A 7,421-nucleotide genomic window follows, 5' to 3' on the forward strand; every position below is an offset into this window, starting at 1 on the left:
TAAAAAAAAAGATAAAAATATTACACCGGTAAACGGACGGTTATTATGATAAAATAATTTAATTTGTACCTATATTGGTACCAATATCTCATATTTAGTTAGAAAATGATAAAATACCATAACAATATTGCGTCACGTCGGTCACCGGTCGCAATAAACTTTTAACGGACCGTTATCTCGTTTAGCAGTTCGTTAAAGCAAAGGTGCAGCACAAACGTGTTAAATGTATCTTTAACGGAGGTTAAAAGTCAGTTTAACAGCCCAGCTGCTGATTAATTACATTCGTGACCGAGTTTATAAAAATTAATGTACAGGTTAGTTTTTACATCGTACATTTGTTCCACCGACATTTATTTTTATCAGGAATAGTAATAAATAATTTCCACCTCGTCACACGAATATTCGTTCATATTTTGTTTTAAAATGGGTTTACAACACCACGTTTGAACTAATGCTGATTATGATAATATGCTGGTAAATATTAAATCTACAAAATTGCTGCAGAGACGAACAATTCGTTGATACGAGTAAATAGTATAATTATTAATAACACTGTTCGTACGAAGCGTTTAAAATATTGTTTTGTTTTCGTAACAGTATCACAAATTACAACACTTAGTCTGCAATTACTACTCATAATGTTTATAATGAAGAAGTTATATTATGTAATTATATTACATTATTATATATATTATATAAATTATGTAATTTATGTACCTATACATTATGATTTATAAAGCGTATCATGCTAATTAACTATAATTCGACAACCCTGTAGTGTAAGTTGTAAATAACTTGATACTTAAAAATGTACCTATAATACGGTTTTTATAATTTTATTTTTGTATATATTTATGCGTCTGGACAAACGAATAATGAATAAATAAACTGTGTCAGTGCTCAATATTATTCATTTGAGTTATATTACTGATAGGTATTCCGATATTCGAGATTTTTTTTTTATCTCAAGTCTCTTATTGAAGCTATTTGTACTGAAAAATTAAAAAAACTCAAAGAACTTTAAATTAAACAGGAAATTTGCTTATTTTTTTTTTTTGCTTTATTACCTAGTTTTTGTCAACCTCTCATTTTTTTTCTTTAAAAATGTAAACCTAATTTTTTTTTTAATTTCATATTTTGCATTTTAAACCATTGGATTGTCATAAATTTTAACTTAGAATTTATATACAATTCAACTTTTATATTTTCATGTTCAAAATTAGAATAGTTTTTTCTACAATGTTTCGTTCATATAAACTGTAACATTTTAAGAAGTCTCTATAAAATACAGTATATAAGTATTTATCGTGCGAGTGTTAAAATGATAATTAACATTAAATAATTGTTTGCGATGATGTAATTTGATGTTGCTCTGCAAATTGTCGGCTGCCAAATTATTGATATAATATAGCAGAATGACATTCAATACATTTCAGAACGTAAATATATAATACTGGAAAACCACCTATCCCGTTAGGCCATAACTATGTAATCTTAATTTATAACTTAATTATCATAATAATAATGTTACCACAACCACAGGCTAATGACCTAGAAGCCTTTATTCTCAATAAAAAAAAAAAATAAAAAAAAATATATGTACCTATTATTCAATTGTATTGTTATAACAGAGTTCAAAAGTATAAATAAATAGGTAGTTTTAAATTTTTCATGTTATATAAAATAAATATATTCAAAAGTGTATAATAAAAATATAGGTAATAATTGATATGAATACAAAATATGTAAACAGTACAGTTTTAATAACTACGAAGTGTTGGTTTTTTTTTATATCATCAACATTAGGTGAAGTAATTTAATCATTTATGTAGAATAAGTAATATAATATATTATACCGTGTAATAATGTGTAGGATATTGATATACTCTAGGTAGCTAGGTATATCACAAATCATAATTCATAATCAATGGCTAAAGTAAGGAGTTAATCAGTTAAACCATTATTAATAGTACCTACCTATCCAACTGTATCATTTAAATTTCATATTTTTCTAGGTGTTACTGGTAAACTATTAAATGAATATTTTACCGTATACGAATTTATGTAATAAATTCGGTGAATGATAATATTATTACTTTTTCATTTTTAAAGCGAGGCTCTTTTGTTTAAAAAAAACATCTTTACCTACGTCAGAATTGAGGCCGAGCTGCAATAAACTGATTACCTACATAAACTTATTAACTGATTTTTTTTTTTTTTTTTTCTATATTTGTTCATTGTAACGACCTCAAGGTCTTTGACAATGCTTATCACAAGTGGGTAGTAGGGAGATCTTGTGATCTATTTATCTATGTATATATCACTATATGCATGATACTACCCCCCTTCTCCAAGAGGAGACATGTGCGGTCTTCACTCCCAGTGGAGTGGGACCTAGTTGGAAACCGGATGACGCAATCGGACGACAGCACGGGAAAATGGTGACTGCGTAGAATCACACACATTTTTTGCACTTTGCTATGAATCGAACCGATGACTGTGTGAGTCGTAAGTCAACTGTGTGACCACTGCGCCACTCCGGCCCTAATTAACTGATTTAACTGAATTAACTTCATAAACTGATTCAATAAACTTATCATATCTGTGGACCTGTATCACTGTCATACCTGCACATTGGGTAATGGTTTTGATTCAACGATATTGTGAATTTGCGAACGAAGTGAATAGCATATGTATAGGTTTGGACGTATTAATTCTACACCACAGGTTTTTGGAAACCAATTGGACGAATACCCAGCTCGAGTTTTAGCAGATCGATAGTTTCCTCCAATAATAATGTCAAATTTGACGGAACCACGATGACATCATATTACAATACTACATAGTATTGTGTATAACACTACAAATATTTTTACCATAAAAAATACCAGTTTTATAGTGAAAAACGTTAGTACCCTTACACAGATTCATACGTACCTTTTTATCATAAAGGTATAACGTACCTAACCTAACCTACTATTACGTTCCTTTTTATCATAATAGTAACCGTAGGTACTGGTTTATGAAACCTGGACCGCATTATTTTAAACTTAAACCATTAGATCATAAAATAGATATCAAAATTAAAATTAAAATAATAAAACCAATTAAAAATTTGAATTTTGTGTAGCATAATATTATTATAGACAGATTGCAGGGCGTAAAATAAAGTGTGGCAGTGAAAACACTAAACGAAGTCCGCTAAAACGAGCTCACGAGTCACGAGTGATCCGGGCGAGTGACGTACGCGAACTTTAACGATATACACAATAGTAATGATAACGATGATCGTATGCGAAAATCCGCAAACAGGGTCACACTCACGCACACAGTCCTGCAGATGTCTCCCTTGAACTCTCCGACAACTGTTAATTTGATATCCACTCGAGTGATCGTGTTTCTCGTACGAATAACGATATTATATTTTATTGTGCGTCATAATAAATGTAGTGGCAACAGCGTGTGCGTACATTATAATACTATTTATGCGCCTATGGGCTATGCGTTCTCCGGCACCGGACAAGGATATTATGTTCGGGAGGGGTTTAGAATAATTTTTTTTCGTACATCATTCATCATTTGAATATCAGAATATGTACCTGTTTGAACAACCAAAACGGAGGGTTGAAGGTAGCTTATAAAGCGATTACGACATAGCATGATATTATAGGGTTAAAACTTATAATCACGTCTTGTTAACGTATAAATTACAATATAATAAAAAATAAAACATTTTCTTAATATGCTCTCGCAGACAAACAATTAAAAATTGTAGAGACTAATGAAGTCCAAGTACAATATTTAAATGAACGGGAAAAATGCTCTTTACTAGATTAACAATATTTCAAGAAAAACGGTGGAGATCCCGTTACTAAAATCCTAAAAACATTTTTGAAGCCTTTTCGACTGACATGGAAAATACATTTACTGCGGGAATATTAAATGTCGATTTACATCTACAGAATTTGAGAATTTTACATTGAGCGTCTTAAAAAAATCGATTTTCTTATTTACTTGATATATTTTATGTTTGTGTATACATTTGTTATACATGGTGATTTTGAGCTATTTATAGTCTATAGACATTTGAAACTGTAGATTTTTTTTCTATGAATGTTGATGAAAAAATGTTTTCTATCAATATATTATACAATATAATATTATACTTACTAATATTATATACACTGATAGACCATCCTGGAGTTTTTGCGCTCATAATCATTTTTTGTATGCAACGGTATTCATCATTGAATTCAAATTTAATATAATATCCATTACAGTCACGTCTTACTAATGACGCTTGCACATTGAAGGTATTAAAGGTACCTAGATTTACAGAAAAGTGTTTTGAACGTTTCCCTCTTTTAAATCGATTTAAAGGTCAGTGAAATGTATTTTAATATTAAATTTTAGAATACTCATTAAACCATAAATTGATAAATATATCCCATATAAGACTGTTACCTATTAATAATTTATTGTTATTGGTTATTGGTTATTGGTTAATATCGTTATAAAAATAACGTATATATTTTTGACAAGCATAAGAAAAAAGTAATTAGTTTGTCAAGTGGTACATGAACATTTTCAAACTTTGTGGGTAATACGCGTATATAAAAAGTTTGAGAACTGCTGATTTAGACAATGGTGGGTGAATAGGGTGCAAAATTATTATTTGACATGTTGCTAGGATCGAGGAATGCAGAAAAACCCGTATAGGGTTGTTATTTGTTGTACATAGAGAGGAGGTAGGTAGGTACCTATATACAATATTCTAATTTTGCGTTCCTAAAGTATTCAGAAACTACCACAGTGTTCCCTCTGCATACTCGAATGACGTTCGTATGTACATTATATAATATATATATTAGATATATGTGGATACCACTGAAGTATCGTCACCGCCGCTCTGCCGAGGTGTACATTTTCTCTAGGCTCGACCTCTAATGGTAAAAATATAATAGTTAGTGACAAGTGTGCGCGATACATATTCGTCTGAAATAATATTCGGGTAATTTTGAAGCTGGTAAACAAAGATAGGACTTACTGAACAACACCGTTATACCATTATCCACCCATAAAATGTGCCATTATGCACTCTACATTATACGACGTGTATGAATAATTCAAACGAATATATTGTGAATATACAATATTATATATCTCTCTTTAAGTTCACCTGTACTTTTCGCTTTACCTTTCTCTGAACTAATTATTTTCGTTTTATTGTGCATATAACGCACACTATTAGAATATAGGCTACTACAGGTACAGCGAATGTCTAAATCGATATTAGATTTATAACTATTTTTAGCGCATTTGATTTCAACAGGACCAATGTCAAGTGAAAATAAGAAGTCCGTTTTGAACGAATGTGTGCTTGTCCTGTAACACCAACATTTGTCGTAGATCCGATTTTACTTACAATTGAGAGATGACCATAAATACTTATCTACTAATTTTTAGGTAGTACCTACGTTCTAAATGTACGTGATCAAGACATCAAATCGTCTTGTGAAATAAATAGAGAATTATATTTAAAACAACGGATACAACACTACCTATATTCTCATGTATACTGCAGAATATTGCTGTCACTTATTATTTTTTAAACTGACGGTTTGATTGAAGTAGAACGTAATTATCAGTTTACAATATTAATATAAATTTAATTATGGTTTTTTTAGTATCTTAAGGAGATTATTGCACTGCTTACAAATTAATTTGAGTACGTTAATAAACGATTGCCTCGGATTAAGAGCTTATAATGATTACTGGCGGTTTTTCAAATAAAAACATTGACACACCGGATTATACGTATAATTGTACGAGAATTACACTATTATCTATAGCTACCCTGAATCACCTACGCATTTTGTAAATTAATCGAATTTATTTTCTTATTTTTCGTTATCGGCTCAGAGGTCATTACGAACGTCGCTATCTCACTACATTTTTCTCAATCGTATATCATAATATAGATACCAATTTTGCTTCAATTCAAGAATTATTATTGTTATCCGGTTCCTTCATACACCCTGGCCGTATACACAGTGGATCAACTAGGGAGCAGGGCTTAACCCTCTGACTAAGATTAAGCCCCCTCAAAAATATTCCTTTTTGATTTTTGATGTAAGCTGTATATGGGTTATTTTAAATTAATAGTTTTGGTAGGTGAGCTGTAGCGTCCCCCAGAATTTTAACCCTAGTTGTGCCCATGGTCTACAGTGATCTTTCATTCTTGAAACATTGAACTTATTATATAAATTCATTACGCATGCAGTACACACTTCTGAGCTCCGGTATACGGTGTACCTATATCTATGCAGAAAATTCTAAGTGTTAGCTGCTGGTTGATGTGAACATTTGATATTCGTGCATTTTATGTTAAGTAAAAATATTATAATTATCATAGCTATGCTGGAAAAATGGATATTATAGTATACGTCATACAACTGTCGACTGGAATAATAGTAATGATTAATAATATTAAAATAATAATATAGGTAATAATTATTTTTTTTTTTTTTTTTTTTTTTAACATTTATTTGAATATATACAATCTGTAATAATGGTTACAATAGGCATATGGGCTGAATTTACAATGGTTGTGATTACGTGAGGTGAGTAGCAACCCAGCGGTAACACTCGACCGGTAATAATTATAATATATAATAATAATAAACCTCCTTATAAGTAAAGTGTGGTATTATAATATATTTTTCCTGTAGGTACAAGAAAAATTGAGGAATCATAAATATTACCTATGTTTACGAGTACAGTGAAAATATATCTAGTAGCATGCTACACTTTGTTAGGGATTTAATTAATAATAATAATTTTTTTTTGTTTATTTGCATTTCATTGGTAATAAACAAAATGTAACGGAAATCGACCTCGTAAAAATTGGTTAGAAAAAAAAGTTGTACTTGACCCAAAAACCATAGATATATGTTAATAGATGCCTACAATCTACATAATATTATAATTTAAGAATTAATAATTTTTCATTGTTCATCATTGTACTGTATTATTTTAAGTTGCTCAACATTTTTCTAATATCATGTACTTAACACAAGACATTCGTAAAAAAAAAACTATCACTCAGGTCGTGTAAAGTGTACGCTATATATTATAGCCATCATATATAGGTATCTGCGGTGTGTTGACTGTATATGTCCCGTAAAGTGTAACATAACAAGTAACAACTTTAAACTTCACATTAATGAAGAAGTTTTGTTCTATAGCGGTAAAGTGGAATTATAATTGAATTATAGTGAGTACCGCCTTGTCTAACGTCGGTGTTTTATGTTTTAATTACAAGACGCGTGGGACTCAGCTTTGAACCCGAAAGGCAATATTATTGTAAAAATGCATAATTCGGGCTTTTGCATTTATTTTTACAGTGCATACTATTAGTA

This window comes from Acyrthosiphon pisum, chromosome A1 (assembly GCF_005508785.2).
Source record: "Acyrthosiphon pisum isolate AL4f chromosome A1, pea_aphid_22Mar2018_4r6ur, whole genome shotgun sequence".
Taxonomy (NCBI): Eukaryota; Metazoa; Arthropoda; class Insecta; order Hemiptera; family Aphididae; genus Acyrthosiphon; species Acyrthosiphon pisum.